We start from the raw sequence: 23962 nt of genomic DNA on the forward strand, positions 1-23962 counted from the left end.
ATAAGACCTATTTATGACAAACCCACAGCCAATATCATACTGAATGGGCAAAAACTGGAAAAATTCCCTTTGAAAACTGGCAAAAGACAGGGATGCCCTCTCTCACCACTCCTACTCAACATAGTGTTGGAAGTTCTGGCTAGGGCAATCAGGCAAGAGAAAGAAATCAAAGTTATTCAGTTAGGAAAAGAAGTCAAATTGTCCCTGTTTGCAGATGACATGATTGTATATTTAGAAAACCCCATCGTCTCAGCACAAAATCTCCTTAAGCTGATAAGCAACTTCAGCAAAGTCTCAGGATACAAAATTAATGTGCAAAAATCACAGGCATTCTTATACACCAGTAACAGACAAACAGAGAGCCAAATCAGGGATGAACTTCCATTCACAATGGCTTCAAAGAGAATAAAATACCTAGGAATCCAACTTACAAGGGATGTAAAGGACCTCTTCAAGGAGAACTACAAACCACTGCTCAGTGAAATCAAAGAGGACACAAACAAATGGAAGAACATACCATGCTCATGGATAGGAAGAATGAATATCGTGAAAATGGCCATACTGCCCAAGGTCATTTATAGATTCAATGCCATTCCCATCAAGCTACCAATGAGTTTCTTCACAGAATTGGAAAAAACTGCTTTAAAGTTCATATGGAACCAAAAAAGAGCCCGCATTTCCAAGACCATCCTAAGTCCAAAGAGCAAAGCTGGAGGCATCACGCTACCTGACTTCAAACTATACTACAAGGCCACAGTAACCAAAACAGCATGGCACGGGTACCAAAACAGATATATAGACCCATGGAACAGAACAGAGTCCTCAGAAATAATACCACACATCTACAGCCATATGATCTTTGACAAACCTGACAAAAACAAGAAATGGGGAAAGGATTCCCTATTTAATAAATGGTGCTGGGAAAATTGGCTAGCCATAAGTAGAAAGCTGAAACTGGATCCTTTCCTTACTCCTTATACAAAAATTAATTCAAGATGGATTAAAGACTTAAATGTTAGACCTAATACCATAAAAACCCTAGAAGAAAACCTAGGTAGTACCATTCAGGACATAAGCATGGGCAAGGACTTCTTGTCTAAAACACCAAAAGCAACGGCAGCAAAAGCCAAAATTGACAAATGGTATCTAATTAAACTAAAGAGCTTCTGCACAGCAAAATAAACTACCATCAGAGTGAACAGGCAACCTACAGAATGGGAGAAAATTTTTGCAATCTAGTCATCTGACAAAGGGCTAATATCCAGAACCTACAAAGTACTCAAACAAATTTACAAGAAAAAAACAAACAACCCCATCAAAATGTGGGCAAAGGATATGAACAGACATTTCTCAAAAGAAGACATTCATTCAGCCAATAGACACATGAAAAATGCTCATCACCACTGGCCATCAGAGAAATGCAAATCAAAACCACAATGAGATACCATCTCACACCAGTTAGAATGGCAATCATTAAAAAGTCAGGAAACAACAGGTGCTGGAGAGGATGTGGAGAAATAGGAACAATTTTACACTGTTGGTGGGATTGTAAACTAGTTCAACCATTATGGAAAACAGTATGGCAATTCCTCAAGGATCTAGAACTAGAAGTACCATATGACCCAGCCATCCCACTACTGGGTATATACCCAAAGGATCATAAATCATGCTGCTATAAAGACACATGCACATGTATGTTTATTGCGGCACTATTCACAATAGCAAAGACTTGGAATCAACCCAAATGTCCATCAGTGACAGACTGGATTAAGAAAATGCGGCACATATGCACCATGGAATACTATGCAGCCATAAAAAAGGATGAGTTTGTATCCTTTGTAGGGACATGGATGCAGCTGGAAACCATCATTCTCAGCAAACTATTACAAGAACAGAAAACCAAACATTGCATATTCTCACTCATAGGTGGGAACTGAACAATGAGTTCACTTGGACTCGGGAAGGGGAACATCACACACCGGGGCCTATCATGGGGAGGGGGGAGGGGGGAGGGATTGCATTGGGGAGTTATACCTGATATAAATGATGAATTGATGGGTGCTGACGAGTTGATGGGTGCAGCACACCAACATGGCACAAGTATACATATGTAACAAACCTGCACGTTATGCACATGTACCCTAGAACTTAAAAAATAATAAAAAATAAATAAATAAATAAAAATAAATAAAGATATAATTATTCAGTAAAAAAAAAAAAAAGAAAGAAAGAAAAAAATAAAGCTGTTGTCCTTTAGTTTAGGTACCCAATCTTTCTTTTGCATAGTGTATTTTAGAGCATTACAGTTATGCTCCCTATCTAGATTCACAGGTGAATTAACTCACAAGTTAACCCAATAAAACATCTATTTATGATTCTAGAATGATAATGAGATTTTATGAACCTCAACTGCCTCATTTTCATAATAAGGGCTTTGACTGTGGTAATTTTTAATATCCTTCCAACTCTGACATTCTATGATCTTCCCCCTTTTCTATGCCAAAGTCCTACATTTACTCTAACTTACATTTTGCCATCCTATGAAACAGCATAAATATGCATCTGTTACAGGTAATTCTATATCCCAAAATTTAAAGGAAGATCAGAAGTTCCATGCTATTCTTTTGAAATTATTTAAAAAAAATAAAATAAACTTTTGTTTTGTTTTGTTTTGTGTGAATTTCTTTTTACAACTGTGATTTCATCATAGTCCTGCTAACAAAATACTCAAGCCAAAATCTGCTTTGGATTTTAATATCTTCTACATAATTTTTAGGTGATCTAACAGCTAACTAGAAACAGGTAGAAGACAGTTCAAGGAGAGGAAAACAAGAGCAGAGATAATGCATTTATCTCAGCAGGAAAAGGAAATTTATAATAATTTGTACATGTTACCTGTATCCACGCCAGACACATTTTATCCAAAGGTTGTTGGCCCAGTAGCCTTATCATCAAATATGGCAGAACATAATAAGTAACTATTAATACTATTTTGTCTACTACAAAGTGTAGCAGAAATTTAAAGCCGGAAAGGACATTAGAAGTCATCAATTCTGTATTTCTTCTTTTTAGAATAGAAAATTACATCTCAAAGAGTGATTTACCATATTATCTGTTTTTCTGTAGTATGCCTCTGATAAACACGTAGTAATTACTAATTTCTTATACTTAGAACCTGCCAGAGATATCTGACCGTAAGTCTATGTAAATGTACAACTGCCTTTTTACTATCTTAGTTACACTGTATGTTTTGCATTATAAGAACTTCATACTTCATAATTTTTAATAATGTATTATATATATCTTAAGGAAGACTAAAAAAATTATGTTGAGACAGAAGAAATACTTTGACTCGAAGATTTGAAAATGATTTTTTATATCAATTTGGAAATGTTTCTTCTTAATTCATCTGCTTTCCTTTCCTCGGGACTGACAGACACTGGATATTTGTTCATTTTAATTGGGTATATAAATTCAATATATATAATGAACAGTTATGACTAAAAATACTCATGAATTTATCTGCATTGACCCTACTCCAGCTGGATTACTACCAAGATACTTTTTCAACACCCTATTGGTTCAAGGATTTGAGGAACACATATTGTTGGCATTGAGTTCCATGGCTTCAAAAATCATTCCTGCTAGCTTAAAATAAGATTGGAATTATAAGACAACCAGAACTTTTAAAAAATCCACAATAAAGTCACTACATAGAAGAAGATAGTTACGAAAATACTAACTTCTGGAAGCTTCTTCAGATAGTCCTATTTCTTGCAGTACATAGTACTTCACAGTTCCTCAAGGTCATCTAGGCCAGAGGTTCACCAAGTGTGGTCTCAAAGCCAGAATCATCAGACTCACCTGGAATCATTTTAGAAAAGCAAATTCTCAGCAGGCCTAGAGCTACTCAATAAGAAACTCTGTGCAGAAGGTACAGAGATTCATCAACCTGTGTTTTTACAGTCTTCCAAGTGACTCTAATGTACACTCATGTTTGAGAACCATTAAACTAGGCCATCTCCCGCACTCTCTGTATGTTTTAAATGGGGAAAATAAAATACAGAAAAGTACTACAATCCTTATGTATTGAATATTGTGATTCTCTGGCCTTTCTCAGATCACACAAATAGTAACAAATCCAAGGTGAGAACATGTAACTCCTAACTTATGTAAAACTAAGGTTAGAATGATAAAATTTCAGAGGCCAAAGAGACTTTGAAGTTGAAAATATTTGATGTATTTTATGCTCTCATGTACTTCTAAATAGTTATTACTCTTAGGATTTCTTATTTAATGTCTGACTCTTCTACTGAATTGAATCTCTTTGAAGCAATAGACTATAGTTTTTTGATCATTAGTTCTACAATGCCTTTACAGTAATTTTAATGTAGTAGCTGTTTAATAAATATCTACTGACCTAATGATTGACTCTCTAGACATAAACCTATGTTATATAGATGCAGAAACTGATAATAACACTGAATTTCAATTACATCCTCTTTCTAATCTGGTAAACTTTTAACAAAATCCATCTTCTCTGCTGATCTATATACATACATAAATTAACAGGTTTAGAAAGAGTTACTGGAATGTGAAGAGAGACGTATAGACATTTAGAAGGGTGTTCTGATGTGTCTCAAAATATAAAATCCATGAAATATTTGATTTACCTTTGACACACAGAAACCCCTGGATAAAAAAGAGAATATTATCTTTCCATAATAAAAGAAAAATTCAGAATAAAAATACTCAATTTTTTAATTTCTAAATACAGACCTCTAATTTATAAGTCCAATAACCTATGGAATTTGCAAAAATATATTCCCTCTTTAAGTAACAAGTAAATCAATTATAATTCATCTTGACACTACTACGAATGTATGTATACATTTATTCATTATATGTTAATTTCTCCTTCTGGTTAATTGAAAGCTATATACAAAAAAAAAAGAAAAAAAAAAAACTGAGACCTTGTAAGAGTGCCTAAAATAATGTTTTGCTCATATGAAGACATAAAGATAAGGTTTCTACCAAAAAGCAAAGCATCAGAGTGTAGACAAGGGGAAAAATGTGGGCAAGGCTGTATGGGGGCTCTGTAGCTAGAATCTGTATTCAAATTCCACCTCTATTATGTACCAGTTGTGTACTCTTGGGCATATCTCTTCCTTTTCTGTTCAGCAAAATGTTGAATAATAATAGTACTTTCCTTGTAAGGATAATAGGGTTCAATGCATTAATACACATAAAGTACTTAGACATAAATGTTAGCTATTATTTTAGAGAACAGAGTACTAAATTAGGACCTAAATCAGGTTCTATATATTTCTCTAACAATATGCTCTCAATATTAAAAGTAATTTGACAAAAAAAAGACATTTTGTAAGTAACTAGAGATGGATGTTGCAAATATGGACAGCTCTCTAGTCTCTCCTCTGAGCATTCACACAAACTCACAAGATTCAGGTGAATTAAGTGACATTTTATTTGTGAACATACTTTGAAAATGGCGAAATACTCCAGAGATGAAAAGTAATGGCAAAATGACAAATATCCAAATTATTTACATAGTCTCAAAGGCTTTTCCTTGACTTTTCGGCCTCTTCCCTTGCTCCTGCCCTCCCTTCCCCAACCAGATATAAGCCTTCAATGGACCCGTGAACGTGTTACCCTTCTCCAGGCTTACAAAGTTACTTCCCAGCAAATGTCCTAATCACCAATTGCGTGTCCTTCATGTTTTTCTTAAATATTATTTCCTCAGAGAAATCTCTCAATCAGATAAAATAGAAAAATAGGCCTCTTGTTAATGCTATTATATTAGCTATACTCAGGCTATAATCTTTGTACTATGCCAAATGTCAAGAGTATCGAAAATGAAATCTCTGTCTATCTTGTCTTACTCACAGTAGGAACTTAAAAATAAACTTGACTCAATGGGCGAATTAGCCATCCTTATAATCCAGTAATGAACAAAGTAAAATATGTTAAAGGGAAAGACTGATTCCCTATGTTGCTCAATACAATTCTTTTGTTTCATGGACCTCAATACAAAAAACTCCCAGTGAGTTTCATGGGAAAAGAACATATTTTTGAAGTTTGTCCATAGTAAATAGCTGAAAAATAAGACTGATGCTGAATTTTTCCATAAACATACTGAAAAATTAAGCTGCTTCTGTATACATATTTCTGACTTTGTGTAAATACACAATGAGGATGTATTTTCCTTTCTTGTTCCTAGTATAACTCTAAATATTGTTTTTTAAAACAGTAATAACTTAATTACTAAATTAATTTTAGACACTAAAAATAACCCACTGGTCTCCATTCTCATCAAAATCCTAGTGGAGTTTTGCAACTATGCCAGACCCACCACACTTAGCAGATGCAACAGCAACTGCCAAAAGACAAAGCAAGGATCCAGGTACCTTCTTTGGTTTCTTTATATTTTAATGACAAAGTTGTCTGTTTGAATTTTCTCCAAATTCAGAAGGAAGAGCAAGAGTGTTTATTTGAAATACTCTCCCAGGCCCAAATACTATCTTGCAGGAGAAACAAAACCAAGAAAGAACTGAATGTACATTTTATCCTCAGCAAACCTTACAATAACAAGATTTAGTTTGGGGAATGGTGATTGTTGATCACCATTGCGGTGAAGTAATCTAAAACAGAGCTAGTCAACTGCTGTAAAGAAACTTGCAAACAATATCAAGGAATAAAACATGATGCTAGTAATGGGGAACAAATAGATAGTAATTAGCAACAAGACAAAACAGGGTCTGCAGGATGTCAATTAGGAAGAGCTGCAGAGCCTCGGAGGAGAAGTGAGGAAATGCCCAGAGCTGGGCTCTGCAGCCACTGCTCCCCTCCAACATGGCCCTGAATCAGTCTGCACCTCTGTTTCTTGCTGTCCCCTCTGCATCTTCATTTTGCAAAGTATCCTGCATCTCTTTAGTGTCTATGCTTCAGAAAGTATAGTGCAGGAGAGAAGAGTAGTGAAGGATAAAGAGGGATGATGGCAGGAACAAAGCCACTGATCATTTATATACCATTTTTTCTCATCATACTCCTATGAAGTATATGTGATTGTGTCCATTTTACAAATGAATACATTAATATCCATAGAGGTTAAAGGAATTGCCAGGGTTTCACAGCTATTAAGTTTCAACACCATGATTCCAGCATGTAGACCATGTGTTTTCCACCATCTCCTCCAGCCTCTTTGTAGCCTTTCTTTATTAGTCCTTTCACTGTGTAAGCATGCAAATATGCCTTCAGAAGGCTCCCAAATACTTTCTGAATTTTAGGACCTCAGGCTCTCCCCCAAGTCCCTGTTTTTCCTAAACTTCCTCCTTCAGCAACACTCTTACAGTATTGTACAGTCCATCTAAGAAATTTCCTGAACCACTCTAGCGTCTTATTATCTCTTTGGAACATCACCATCTCCCTAGGCATATTCTTATGTAGAATTATGTTTCATAACACTTATCCATGTAACGATGCCAGCCCTACCTAATTTCAGACATTCAGTACTAACTCAACCCACTTCTTGCTTTTATATCCATTTGTACTGCTAGTGCCTTCGCCTGGAGGACAAGAACTGAAATCTTCATTTTGGCTTAGTTCAGGAGTCTTTGTCATAACTACTGAACTCTGTTGCTGAAAGTAGCCATTGATAATATGTAAATGAATGATGCTACTAAACCTGAGGGGTTTGGACACCAACATTTAGCATATGCCAATAATAGCTGTTTAGAAGGTCAAGGCAAAGCAACAAAATTAAAAAATACATAAAGCCAACCTTTGAAAACTAGGAAGTTCAAATTTTCAGAGACTCTAGTGAGTAGTGAATATGCCCATGTGAGTATGAAAGTATTCATGTATATGACGCAGAGGGTCTTATCAAACAAGGTCTATTGGTTTCCACCTCTTACAATAACCTAAAAATAATCCCTACAGGATCTGATCTCTAACCCTCCACCTCATTTCCCTATTTCTGTTACTTCTCTAACCAATATTCTATTACTTTCTTCTTTCTCCCTCATCACACTGGCATTTGGACTGAAACAGTGTATGGCTCCCACACTTTAGCTCAATCAGGACTACCTGGAAGACTTTTTAAAACACAGATTGCTGGACCTCACCAGGGTTTCTAATTCAGTAGTCCAGGATGGGGTCTGATAATTTGCATTTCTAACAATGAAGATATTGATGCTGCTAGACTTAGAATCATACTTTGAGAACACTAGATTAAAGTCACTTTTCAGTAGGACACAAAGATTCAGGTAAAAGAAACTAAGTGTAAGATTTTCCCATCAAGCCTGGTAGTCCCAAGTTTCTGTAGTTAGAGGGAGAGAGAGAGGGAGACAGAGAGAGTGATGGAGACAGACACACAAGAAGAAAGGCAGAGAAGAAAGATCTGCATATCTAAAAAGTATGTCTAGAAAAGAGTTGTAACTGTGGCTGTTCACACATGGGAATTAAATACACAAGAAGCCTTCCAAAAAATCTAAGAGTATTTTACAGGCAAAGAAACCACAGTATTAATTTTTAATTATATAATTGTACAAGATTTAATACTATCCTTGCAACCTCAGTTATTTATGAGAAAAAAAAATTTCAAAGTTATTAAGCCCTAGTAACTACCATGTGACTCTCATTTTCATCAACTCTGAATGATGAGAATTGTGCTATATAAGGGCCCACCCATTGTATCAGGTCCAGCTGTGTCTGGAGAATATACACATGAAAATTTATGATAGCATTTCTCCTTTAGGAAAAGGTTAAGCAATTTAACATGTGTAAGGGACAATGAGCCACATACTTGGTGACCAAATGGCACTCTGGACTACTTTACCAAACATCTCAAGACTTCTCTTCCAGATGAAATTGGGCCTCTCTACACATACCCCAAACTTAGTTATGTCCATATGGCTGGTCCCCTATTAAAGGGGAACAGATGCACTGTGTGTTACTTCTGGGTAGAAGTTCTAGGAGTACAATGACTCTCCTTCTCCCATGTCAACTTGCAATATTTGAGGTGGTGGCTTTCTATCAGCCTGTGCTTCTGACTGACTATGATGCTTAGAGTTCTTTGCTGACCCTGTTGGATGTGTAGCTACAATAAGAAATAAGTGTTTATTGTTTTAAGCCACTAAGATTTAGGGATCATTTTTGACCTTAACATCATCTTGCCTTTTACATTTTCATGCTAGTTAAGCATGGGACTCTGGAAAATAGCGATCAATTGATGATACCATTCTTAGTACTGCTAATTACCTTTGCTATCTGGAAATGTATTTTAAAATATTTAATAGTTGTAAAGTATTGGGCAAGACACTTTTCTACTTATAATTTCTTCTTCTATATAATGAACAGTTGAGCTATATGCCCAAGGACCCATAAAATCTATGACTCTACAGGAGAAAAAATAATCCATAACTTACTAAGTATAAGCTGTTACTACTACAGGCTTTCTATTTCATATCTTGAACCCCAAGTGTAATATTCTCCTTTGAAGATTATCTGATATACACTGTGAAGAATGTTGAAATAAGGATGTTCAGGAGGGTTATTTAAGAGATTTGTGGTACAATGTCTTATTGCAGTCCAACCAATCATGAAAATAACTCTTGGAAAATGAAGAGAAGCAAGAGTCTTGGAAAAGTTGCTAGATTTCTTAAATTAACTTAGTATTAGAGAAATGGCAGTGGAGTCATACTGGAGTACAAAATCATGGGTTCTACTATATTGTTTTTGCCTGGAACCCTTGATTCACATGTATACAGAAAGAACTTTATGGTTTCTTGTTGTTAGATATCATCTGACAAATTGGAACTCAGTGCTCATGTCTTTTCCTTTTATAACAGCATTAATCCCATCATGAGCGCTTCACTCTTATGACCTGATTACCTCCCAAAGCTCCACTTTCTAATACCACCACAGTAAGAATTAGGATTTCAATATAGGATTTTGGAGGTGTGGGGAAAACAAACATCCAGTTCATAAGAGAAAAGAAAGGAGGGGAAGGAAAACAAAGGAAAGGAAGGTAACAGAAGAAATGCATAGTCAACAAAAGTTGCTAGTTTGTGTAATGAGAATTACCATAAACAATACCAGCCCAGATTGTGTGTAATCAACACGTGGGGAACGGCTATATTAGATTGCTGCTAATATTAACTGGGATATAGAAAAATCCAGTAATATTCTTAAGGCCTCCAGCAAAATCACAGAAGTGATTGTCACATTTTTCAGAACAATCATTCATGGCAATTACAGTCTTCATTGATAGAAGCATTTACTTTTGTTTTTGTTCAGCAGTTTTAGAGAAGAATATGAGTGAAAGCTAGTAGAGAGAAAGTGCTTGAGTTCCCACTCTGAAGCTGTGAAATTTGAGCTATACACATTTCTTAGGACTCACAGAACTTCAGGGCCTCTGAACGCTCTCATTTTCTCCCAAGCAGCAAATAATTCCATGGCTAAATTGAAATTTATTACATAATGTAAATGTGGATGTGAAAGAGAACAAAAACAGAAAAAGTTCTGTTTTATTTTGTCTCCCTTTCAGTTCACATTGGCCTATTAACTTGGAGGGAGAAACACAACTTCAAATTCAAAACTCAGGTCCTACAAATCCCTGATCTTATTTCTGCCTCTGTAAGTTTTTGTTTGTTTGTTTGTTTTTTGAGACGAAGTCTCACTCTTGTCCCCCAGACTGGAGTTCAATAACGCGATCTGGGCTCACTGCTACCTCTGCCTCCCGGGTTCAAGCAATTCTCTTGCCTCAGCCTCCTGAGTAGCTGGGATTACAGGCATCTGCCACCATGCCCGGCTAATTTTTGTATTTTTAGTGGAGAGTGGGTTTCACCATGTGGGCCAGGATGGTCTCGAACTCCTGACCTCAGGTGATCCTCCCGCCTCGGCCTCCCAAAGTGCTGGGATTACAGGCGTGAGCCACCATGCCCGGTCTGTCTCTATAGTTTCGCATTCCCAGACTTTCACATTCATAGAATTATACAGTATGTAGTCTTTTGTAACTGATTTATTTCACATGGTATAACTCTTTGAGATTCATCTACGTTGATGTGCATATCAGTAGTTCGTTTACTTTCATTACTGAGTAATGTTTCACTGTATGGATGCACCATAATATGTTCATTTATTTGCCAGTTCACGGGTGTTCGGGTTGTTTCCAGTTTTGGGTGATTACAAATAAAGTGGCTAGCAACAAATATAGGTCTTATTGTAGACAAATATTTTCCTTTCTGTCAGATAAATACTTAGGAGTGGGATCACTGAATTGTGTGATAAGCATATCCTTAACTTTACAGAAAACTGCCAAAAGTTTTTCAAAGTAGCTCTACCATTTTCCATTTGTAATGTATGAAAATTTCAGTTGTTCTATTCCAATATCACCAACATGTGATACTGTCAAGATTTTATTTTATTTCATTGTTTTTGCCTTTAGATGGAGTTTCACTCCTGTTGCCCAAGCTAGAGCACAATTTGGCGATCTTGGTTCACTGCTATCTCTGCCTCCCTGGTTCAAGTGATTCCCCTGCCTCAGCCTCTTGCACAGCTGGAACTACAGGCAGGCGCCACCATACCCAACTAATTTTTTGTATTTTTAGTAGAGATCGGGTTTCACCATGTTGGCCAGGCTGGTCTCGAACTCCTGACCTCAGGTGATCTGCTCGACTCGGCCTCCCAGAGTGCTGGGATTACAGGCATGAGCCACTGTGCCCAGCTGTTTTTGCAATTTTGATAGATGTGTAGTGGTGTCTCATGGTTGAATACACATTTCCTAATGACCAATGAAATTGCACATCTTTTCATATGTTTATTTACCATCTGTATATTTTCTTTGGTAAAATATCTGTTTAAATATCTTGCTCTTCTTTTAAATTGGTATTTATTTTCAAAGAATAGAGGAGTAAGAATTGTTTATATATTTTAAGTAGAAGTCCTTTATCAGGCATTCAATCTGCAAATGTTTTCTTTCAATCTAAGATTTAAAATTTGATTTACTTAAATTTGTCTTTAAACAAAAAAATATAATTTTAATGAAGTCAAATTTGGTTCTATGAGATGTTCCAGAAGTTTCATAGTTTTAGGTTTTATATTTGGATCTGTGATTCGTTTCTAATAAAATTCTGTACATGGGAGAAAACACAGGTTGAGGTTCATTTTTTACATGTGGTTATCCAGTTAACCTATCACCATTTTTAGAAAAGATTATCTTTTTTTTTTTTTTTTCACTGAATTGCCTTGCCAGCAAATGTCTGTCAGAAATCAATTAATCACATGAGTATTTCTGAATTTCTTATTCTGTTCCACTGATTAATGTGTCTATTCATTTTCCAATAAAATTCTGTCTTGATTATTATGGCCTTGTAGTATGTCTTATAATCAGTTCCTATGAGCTCCCCAACTTTGTCATCTTTTAAAAAAAGATTTTGATTATTCTTGGTCATTTCATATTTGATTTAATTTTTTAAATAAGCTTGTCAGTTTCTATAATGTGTCTTCTGGGATTTTTATTGGCATAACATTGGATCTGTAGGTCAATTTGAGGATAATTGATATCTTAAAATACTGGATCAATATAAACATTTTTTCTGTTTAAGTCATCTTTAAATTATATCAGCATTTTTTGTACTTTTCAGCGTTCAAATTTAACACATATTTTTAAAGATTTATTTCTAGTTTATATTTTTTGATACTACTGTAAATAGTATTTGTGTTAGCCCATTTTGCATTTTGGGTAATTTATAAGAAATAAGAATTATTTGAATCACACCCTGCAGACTATACACAAAGCATAGTACCAGCATCTGCTTCTGGTGAGGGCCTTGGGGAACTTTCAATTATAGCAGCAATAGAAGGGGATCCATGTATCTCCAGGTGAGAGAGGGACAAAGAGAGAGAGGAGGAGGAAATGTCAGATTCTTCTTAACAACCAGGTCTCACATGAACTATGAGAGTAAGAACTCATTTAATACTGTGGAAAGGGCATCAAGCCATTTATGAGGGATTTGCCCTCATGGTCCTCATACCTCCAACTAAGTCCCACCTTAAACATTAGGGATCGTATTTCAACAAAAGATTTGGAGTGGACAACTGTCCAAACTATACTATTTTGTCAAATTTCCAATTCTTCATTTCTATTATGGAAATTCAGTGGACCTTTATGTATAGGCCATATATCCTGTGACCTGTTAAACTTACATATCAGTCTTAATATCTTTTTGTAAAATAGTTGGAATTTTATCCATAGACAATTATATTGTTTGAAACGAAAGATCAAGCTTTTTTGTTTCCAATATTATTTTATTTTTTCTGCTTGATGATACTGCTAATATGTTGTTAAATGGAAGTCTCAGGAATAGACATCCTTGCTTTGTTCCTGATCTAACGGAGAAAGCATTCATTCTTCCTCTATTAACTATGATATTAGTGTTAGCTGTTTTTTATAGATGCTATATATCAGGTTGAGGAAGCTTTGTTCTTTCCCTCATTTATTGAGTGTTTTTAATCACGGTGGATATTTTTCTCCATCTATTCAAATTTTTTTTCATGTCAGTTTACATGGTAAATTATATTAATTGATTTCCAAATGTTGAACCAAACTTCAATTCCTGAGATAAACCATACTTGGTCATAATGTGTTTTACATGTTGCTACATTTTATTGCTAAGATTTTAGAAATGGCTTTTGTGTCTATGTTCATGAACAATATTCCTTAGTTTTTTTCTCATATATTTGCCTAGTTTTAGTATCAGAATAATGATGAACTCTTAAAATTAGTTGGACAGTGTTTCCTCTTTTTCTGTTTACTAGAATACTTGTGTAAAATTAGAAGATTTCCTTCTTTAAATAGTTGTTTGGATTCACCAATGAAAGTATCTATATGTAGAACTTAATTTACGGGAATGTTTTAAATTATGAATTCAATTTCTTTAATAGATACAGGTCTATTCTGGCTATCTGAATCTCATTGAATGAGCTTTGATAGTTGTAGCCTTTTAAAGAATGTATTTCTTTCACATAAACTATCAAACATATTAGTCTAACACCATTAATTCCCTAATTAGGCCTTTTATATCTGTAGTATCTCTAGTGATGCCTCATCTTCATTCTTTACATTGATTATTTGTAACTTCTCTTTTATCTTGACCTAGTTAGAGTTTAATATAATTTATCTCTACCAAAAATACTCATTGATTATGTTGACTTTTCACTATTGTTTTGTTTCCAATTTAATTGAATCTGCTCTTTATTATTTCATTCTTTTGCTTCCTTTTTGTTTAAGTTGCTCACCTTTTTCTAGTTTCTTAAGATAGATGCTTACATTATTGATTTGAAATCTTTCTTTTTTCAAATGTATGGGCTTGTGCTTCAGTCGTCACTTTAAAATTTATATCTGTTGGATTATGAGTGTGGAAGTCAAGCCTTGAATTGTAGAGTATATCCCCAAATTAAACTTGTGTTATGTCCCTTCTCAAAGTTACATCAGATAAAAATTAAATAAAGATACTAACTAGATATCTCATTTCTGAAGGGAGTAAGGAGGAAGAGTTGAAAAGTTCCCAAAAAGGACTTTTACAAGCCAGCTGTAATATGAGGGCAGAATTCGTAAGGGTATTCTTAGCCTTATTATTTTTGAAACCCAAGAAATGATTCAAGAAGGAGTTACTTAATGTTTGGGAGTGTTAGACACCTCCTTCCCTCCTACTAGCTATTTCCTGTGTTACCATTTCTTGTCAGCCACTGTCCCCACATAAACACACTATTAGATATTAACATAATTGAGAAATTTTAGAATATTTACAAAACTGAAACATAAACATAGGCATTGCACTTTGTAGCATCTCTAACAAGTGTTCATCCAATCTCTATATAAACAATTTCCAAGGCAAAGGTGTAAACACATTGGCAGGCAGCCACTGTTTATTTTAGATATTACCTAAGCCACTCACTCTTTCACTCAGCCAACTTTATTAACATCTTTATGTGCTAATGAAATGTATAAGACATGGTTCCCTCTTCAAAATAGTCAGTCAAGTAAAAAGAAGCCTATAAATAACTAAAAGTAAAAATGCGCAATAAAAGTCATGATGAAAGTGAATATGGGATACAAGGTAAAAAAAACTTTACTTTTAGTATTTGTTATAGACGAGGGTGATACCAAAGATTTCCCCTTTTAATTAATAAAAAAAGGAAGTAAGAATTAAATAAAATGATTCACTCAAAGACATTTTCACAGAAACACTTTAGGACCAGGAAAATCTGACATTAACCTTACTTAATGGATTAACCTACAAAAAGATTGTGTCAATCAGAAAGAGGTTTGATGACACTTTTAAGTTCTCCATGACACCTAAGGTTGGTGGAGCTTCTTAAAGGCACTATTCAAATGAGCCAATTTGATTATTAGGTCTTTCTGGAAAGCGTATGTCTACATCCTTACTGTTTCCATAGATATATCTGGCTATCACAGCCTTCTGTCATTAAACATTCAAATCCTATAATTAACCCCCCTTGTTGATTTCATGCTCAAACAGCAACCTTCTGATAATTTGGCTTCCTGGGTAGCTTGCACATGGAGAGTAAAGGTGAAGCTCAGACTGGCACTATTATCTATTCCCTTGAGCAGTTACAGTTCTTATTGAATTTTAAGAGTCTGTCATTCTGATTAATAAATCAGACTATTGAGAACATTGTTATCACAAGCCACTATCCCAGAGGGAGACCACCTCTGGAACTCTGATATGAACAACTTTTAAACATGAAAGCCTAAATTCTGAACCCCATACAATGGGGAATTTCCTGAATAAATACATGTAACATTGTGGAATTACAGGTTCCACCAGTAAGAGGAATCTGGAAACAGAAGGAATTGTTTTTTTGACAAAGTAATATGTATGTAGATTTTACTTGTGTGAAGTTTTGCAGTGCCTTCCAGGCATCCTTCTGTGTATCATCCTCTTCAATACTGTAGGCAGATGAAATAACTATTAGAAATTACTGTTGATTTCTGAAATTATCTGATTTCCTAAACTCTGGTGGGAACTTTCCCTTTTCTTTCATAGACTTTTAACAGCCAATTTTTACTTCAAATGCCTAGAGTAAATTTTCTTTTCATTATTAAACCTAAGCTGATACAAATATATTTTTGTGTTTGGTATCCTTAACAATAAGTTTAAAGTATGTTCAGCTGATCTCACTGAAAGTATAGTATTTCAATGTTGGGCAAATTAAATATCTTGATCAAATAAATTTATTTCTAAAAAGCCTATACCTAATGAAAGTGGATGAACAAGAAGTCTTCCTAATTTTTATGCAATATATGCAAATAAAAACACATTGTAACAAGTAGCACAGATGAACACTTAAGAAATACATAGTTTTGGTTGTGTACTTATGCTGCTTTCTTGAACACATCAATTATTTAATGATACATGAGTGTTCCTATAACATAATGAAAAATGGACTTTCCTTATTGATCCTGTACTCATTAGCCTCCTATAATGCTACCACAGGGGACATTTCACTAGTACAGAAATCCTATTTTGGTGTAAAGACAATGATCGTTACGGGAAATGGGAAAGAAACGGACATGGACATAAGAAAAGTTGTAAAAAGGAGTGCACAGGTAGGTAGCAATAATTGAGGTTTAGCAACAATAGAAAGTTAGGAATGGCTCAGTTAGAGTAGACCTGCTCAGAAATTCAAGGATAACTAACTGTTCTGGTTGGAGAGACAAAGAAAGGGTAGGGTCCAATCAGTGAGCCAGTGGAAAAGGAGAGGACAGTCATCATGGAGAAAATAATTGGTCATTACAGAGGCCATGTTCAGAGATTAGCTATGTCTTGATTTACATCTTCACAGACATCATGGAGGTAGCACTAGGTGTTATAAGTAGTGTAACAGATTGTAAATCTTTACATTTTTTATTGTCATAATTAACAAAGTAAAACATATTTCCTGGGGGGGAAAATGCATATGAAGACTTCAGTACAAATATAGTAAACTAAACTCAAGATCTTATCTTCATTTTCTTCTAAACTCCACTAGAATTAAATGAAAGATAAAGCAATGATATAACTCTGTAATAGGAAAAACAGCAGAAGAGAATAAAGTAGCAGAGTGAAATATTCAACAAAAGTTTGAAAGAAAAAGAAACACAGCTAGCTTTTATCTCTTCTTGAATTTGCTGTGTGCAAGAAGCTGGAACTATCACGAAATATTTTTTTTTCTGCTAAATACAGAAAAATTCAGGAATTGAAGGGTTCAGCTATATTTCAATGCAAGTAAATATTATGAGGTTATAAACAGGAGAATATGTTGAAAATAAGAAGTTGTTGGAATACAGATCTCCTCTGCCACCCTGAGTGAAAAACAGAGTTAATTCTTTCCAAGGTTATGATCAGACAGACTAGGGACTAGGTAATGCCAGGTATCATGGAAAGCAAGAGAGACAATCCTTTATTGAAAACAGAGGCATTTATTAAAACTCTGAATAATAACTGGTGATGCTAAACCACTTCCGCCATTCTAGTCTTGAATCTCTGGCTGCCAGCTTTTTAATATATTCCTTACTCCTAGGTAGAAAATTGGAAAACGGGAGGATTTCTGTCAAGTAAAAATACCTACAGATATATTTAGAAGTGATGTAATAAACAGGTCTCCATCCATTTATTCACTGTGAAGCCTACATGTCAAGAAGCATTGTCAAAGTATAAAGATATTACAAACACCTTTTAAAAATTTTTAACAGTTCGATCTTAATTATAGATAGATATTTTCTAAATTCTTTAAGAAAGGCACTAACCTAAAAGATGAAAGCTGAAGTAAATAGGAAAAGGAATAAGAAAGAATCACAAAATATAGAAAGGTGGAGATAAATTCCAAAATCTATCAGTTCCAGATAGATTCCAGTTACAGATAGATATCTGTAAATTAAAAAGAATATACTATCTTTTAAGGGACACAAGTAAGAAGGAAGAACTAAAACTGAAAGTTATGAGAGCAAACCATGATAATCAATAGAGGGTTGGAAGATAAACTTGAAGAAATCTCCCAGAAAGCTGAAAGAGAATGAGATGGAAGCTAAATCAAAAAAGTAAAGGCTCAAGTTGAGAGGTCTATCATACAGCTTAAAGAATTCCAGAAACAGAAACAGAGAAGATTTTATATATTTTTTTCAAGAAAATGTTTCATTACTGAGACATATTCCTTTAAAATAAAACAGTCACTAAATACCCAACATAATACATGAAAGAAAGGTTAGAGTAAGACATGCTATTATGAAATTTCAGAATGCCAAGGTCAAAAAGAAGATTCTAAAGATTTCTGAGCCACAAACAAAAGATTATGTGCAACATGTCAGTAATTATAAGGCCACTGGATTTCTCAACAACTAAAAACTGTATAGTGTTACATGCTTACAACAAAAAGCCTGAAAAAATGAGAAATTGACAACCTAATATCACACCTCAAGGAACTAGGGAAACAAGAACAAACTATACCCAAAACTAGCAGAAGAAAGTAACAAAGATCAGAGCAGAACTAAATGAACTTGAAACAAAAAATATAAAAGATCAATAAAACAAAAATTAGATATTGGAAAAGACAAATAAAATTGATAAACTATTAGCTAAACTAATCAAGAAAAGAAGAGAGGATTCAAACAAGCCTGATTAGAAATGAAACTGAAGATATTACAACTGACACCACAGAAATACAAAAGTTCATTTGAAATTATTATGAACCCCTCTATGCACAGAAACTAGAATATCTAGAGGAAATTAATAAATTCTGGAAACCTATAGGCCTCCTAGATTAAATTTGGGAGAAATAGAAACCCTGAGTAGACCAATAAAAGACAGAGAGATTGAATCAGTGGGAAAGAAAAATTCCCCTCAAAAAATGTTTAGGACCACATGTATTCACAGCTGAATTCTCCCAGACATCCAAAGAAGAATTGATACCAATCCTATTGAAACCATTCCAAAAGTCTGAGAGAGAATCCTCCCTAACTCATTCTATGAAGTCAGTATCACTTTGATACCAAAACCAGGAAAGAATGTAACAACAACAACAAAAAAAACTACAGACTAATATCCCTGATAAACATAAATGCAAAAACCCTCAACAAAATACTAGGTAACAAAATTAAATAGTGTATCAGAAGGATAATATACCCTTATCGAGTGAGTCTCACTCAAAGGATGCAGGGGTGGTTTAACATGCAAGAATCAATAGAGGTTAGATTAAGATGGCAGATAGGAGGCAGGACTAGCTTACAGCTGCTGCTCTGACAGACAGAGCAGCATGTGGAGACTCACATCATGAACTTTTGCTCCAAGAACTACCACAGGAATATACCAGGAAAGTTGAGAGAATCTACAGACCCTTTGGAGGAACTGGATTGCCCCTGAAGGCTCCCTGAGATGCCAGAAAACTGTGAATCTGCTTGCTTTTGCAACAGGGAGGTTCATGGTCTGGGTAAAGATCTGGGCCCTGGTCAACAGCTGCCTGGAAACAGACTTGGTGCTGTTGTGGGAGAAAGCACAGTGGGAGTGGGACAGTTTTTTGGAATCAGGGTGAGGCTGGTGACTTCCTGCTTTCCCCCATTTCCCTGGCAACCTGCATGACTCCACAGAGGCAGCCATAATCTCCCTAGGAATATAACTCCATTGAACTGGGAACCACACCCCTATACTCCACAGCAGCTGCAGTAAGCCCTGCCCAAGGAGAGACTGAGCTCAGACATACCTATCGCTGCCCCCACCTGGTGATCTTTCTCTACCTGACCTAATAGCTGAAGACAAAGGTTATAATTTATTCAGAGTTCTGTGGCCCTGCCCATGACCTGAGAAACCTGAATACTTAACCAGATGTCCATAGGGTTGCCCTATAGGACCACAGCTGATGCATTCTTGAAAGCACAGCCTCCTGGCTGGAGGTCAACCAACACACCAGTGCACTAAACAAAAACACAACCAAGGACCCTCACAGTATCCACTTCACTCCCCTGCTACCTCCACTGGAGCAGGTACTGCTATCCATGGCTGCAAGACCTGAAGACAGATAACATCACAGGACTCGGAAGACACTCCCCAGTACCAGCCCAGAGCCCAGTAGCTCCAGTGGGTGGCTAGACCCAGAATAGCAGAAACAATCACTAGAGTTCAGCTCTCAGGAAGCCCCATTACTAGAAAGGGGAGAACACCACATCAACGGAGCACACCATGGGGCAAAAGAATCTGAACAGCAGCCCTTGAATCCCAGATCTTCCCTCCGACATAGTCTACACTAATAAGAAGGAACCAGTGAAACAATTCTGGTAATATGACAAAACAAAGTTATTTAACACTCCCGAAAGATTAAACCAGCTCACCAGTAATGGATCCAAACCAAAATGAAATCTCTGAATTGCCAGAAAAATAATTCCAAAGGTTGACTATTAAGTGAATTAAGAAAGCACCAGAGAAAGGTGAAGTCCAACTTAAATAAATAAAAGACATGATACAAGATAATAAAGAAAAATTCTTCAGTGAAATAGAGAGATAAATACAAAGCAGTTACAAGTTCTGGAAGTTAAGGACACACTTAGAGAAATGCCACATGCACTGGAAAGTTTCAGCCATAGAATTGAACAAGCAGAAGAAAGAATTTCAGAGCTTGAAGACAAGGCTTTCAAATTAACCCAATCCATAGAAGACAAAGAAAAAAAAAATTAATTAACAAAGCTTTCAAGAGGTTTAGTTCTATGTTAAAAGTCCAAACCTAAGAATAATTGGTGTTCCTGAGGAAGAAGAGAAATCTAAAAGTTTGGAAAACATATTTGAGTGAATAATCAAGGAAAACGTCCCTGGCCTTGCTAGAAATCCAGCAGACACCAAATACAAGCAGCTCAGGAAATACATTCCAAAAAAAAAATACCATTTCCTGGGGAAATAGTCATCAAGTTATCTAGTCAAGACAAAGCAACAAATCTTAAGATCTGTGAGGCAAAAGAATCAGGTAACCTGTAAAGGAAAACCTATCAGATTAACAGCAGATTTCTCAGCAGAAAGCCTACAAGCTAGAAGGAATTAGGGCCCTATTTTTAGCCTACTTAAATAAAACAATTATCAGCCAAGAATTTTGTATTCAGTGAAACTAAGATTCATAAATCAAGGAAACATACAATCTTTTCCAGAGAAACAAATGTGGAGAGAATTTGCCGCTACCAAGCCAGCAATATAAGAATTGCTAAAAGGAGCTTTAAATCTTGAAACAAATCCTCCAAATACACCAAAATAGGATCTCTTTAAAGCACAAATCTCACAGGACCTATATAACAATAACACAATGAGAAAAAGAGAAAAACAAAACAAAATAAAACAAAACAAACAAAAAACAACGCATTCAGGCAACAAATAGCACAACAAATAAAATAGTACCTCACATCTCAATATTAACATTGAATGTAAATGACCTAAATTTATATTCACATGTAATATGCAAATATATGCTCTCACTTATAAGAAGGAGCTAAGTGATATAATGGACTTTGATGACTCAGAAGCAGGAGGATGGGGGGGAGCAAAAAACTACATATTGAATACAATGTATACTAATAGGGTGACAGGTACACTAAATCTCAGACTTCATCACTGTCCATGTAACCAAAAACCATGTGTACCCCCAAAGCTGTTGAAATAAAAATAGACTATAAATACATATGTAGTATATAAATATAAAAATTAAAAACTGAAAGACACTTAAGTATTGCCTTCCAATTTCTAAAGGAAAATTATTTCAACATTCTGAAATTTCATTCCCAAACTATCAGTCAAACATATAAGTACAATTACAACATTATCAAATAGAAATTGTTTCAAAATATTTATGTCCTATGTGTTTTTTGACATAAAGCAAATAAATGATGTGCTTTACTAAAACAATGCAGCAAACTAATAAATTGAAAGAAAATCAACTATCTCAAATAGGAGACAATTTTTCTAAAAATCCAGGATAATGATATAAAGAAGTTCCAGGACAACAGCCATGAATAATCTCAACCAGTTTATAAGAATACAAGAACTCCAAAAGATGACCTGAAGAAAAAAAAATAAAACAGATATGTCATTGTATCTGACCATTTAGAAAGAAGGCTTGAATGTCTATCACAGAATTTATGAAGATTAGACTCATTAAAAGTTAAGAAAGCAAACACAACAATTATTAAATTCAAGAAAAAATATGAGTAATAAAAGAAATGTAATCACAGTAAACTACACAGTTCAACAGTAAACTTATTATTTAGCTATAATAAACAAAACCCTGAGCATTCAAAGTTTATTACATAAATATATTGATAAAGTTGGTGGAGGAGGAAGTATTTTTGATTGTAGGAGGAAATATAAGGAAGCTAAATCCTATTATGATATTATGAGAAGTCAATAATCAACAATAACAACAACGAAGTAAAGAAATAGCAAGTTAAATAAATTATATGGAAGTAACCATAAGGAAAAAGTGCTTAAAAAGTTGAAAGTGTCTGGATAACGGGGTGAGAAAAGTGAATCTTTTAAAAATCTTTTATGCTTACAGTATTATTTAAAATTTCAAATTAGAAAAGTTTTAAAATTGATAGAAATGTTTAATTGACAAAAAAACCATTGAAGATAGAAAAGAAAACATTATTTGTTATTATCTGCTCATTGATAACAGCAGTAAACATTTTGATATAAATCCTTTTGGTCAATTTTGTTCAATGTGTGGATGTTGTTTTATAAATATATATATAAAACAATTATATATATATAAAACAACTTTATATATATATATATACACACACACACATATATATAGAGAGAGAGAGAGAGAGACAGAGACAAAGTGACAACAATATACAATATATTTTTAAAATTAGAAAAAGACACATTTTATACCATACAACTTTCTTCTGCATTTGCATTGATTGCATATCCTTCCATTGCAGGATTGTCTAACAATTTATTTAATTGTACACTATTTTTTGAAATGTGGGTCTCTTTCAATTACTCATTATAAACAACATTACTACAAATATCCTATTAGCTTTATGTTTGCAAATAATCTAGATAATTTCTTTAGAATTAAATTTCTACAATTTTCCAAAAATTATTATGCTTGTTGGTTTATTGGCTCAAACGGTATATATTATAAAATATGTATTTAGTCTTCATCTCTGTTCCCTAGCATACAACTCCTAAAATTCTTAGAATCTCAAAAGTGAAGTCCTTTTGTATGCTAATGAGTTTACTGGCAGCTAATAGCTCCTAGATAGCCTCAGGATGAGGACTGGTCAATGGAAAGACCTTGGTATGATTAGAGGGTTGGGACTTTCAGCCTAACCTCTGGGTAAGGGAGAGAGGATTAAAGGGTAAGTTGATCACCAGTAACAATTACTTTACCAATTATGCCTATGCAGTGAAGCCATGTATAGAGCCTCTTTGACATCAGTAACTCCAACTTAAAAATGACTCCACTTTATATTTCATAGAAACATGGTTTGATTTTTCCTCTGAGGGTGTAAGCCAGTATTTCTCTCTCTCTTTTATATTTTATCATTACTCTCCCAAGAAGCTTTTTTAGCCTTTTTTTCCTAATTACTTCCTCATCTAATTTTAATATCACAAGCATTCTGTATATATGTATATATTTCATATATATGAGATTTTTTAATGCTTAAAGCTTAGATATACATATTTCATATATATCTATGTATGTACATATGTGTATACATATGAAATATGTATATCTCTGCTTTACACATTAAAAGAATGAGATTCAATGCCCCAACGAATCTGTCACCCTCTTATGGGTTATATCACCCCTGTTGAGAATGTATGTTGTAAATAGTCTTTGATTTTTTGTATATTACCAAATACTCCTTTTGAAAGATGGTACCAATTTTAATTTTCATCAT

This window comes from Piliocolobus tephrosceles, chromosome 13 (assembly GCF_002776525.5).
Source record: "Piliocolobus tephrosceles isolate RC106 chromosome 13, ASM277652v3, whole genome shotgun sequence".
NCBI lineage: Eukaryota > Metazoa > Chordata > Mammalia > Primates > Cercopithecidae > Piliocolobus > Piliocolobus tephrosceles.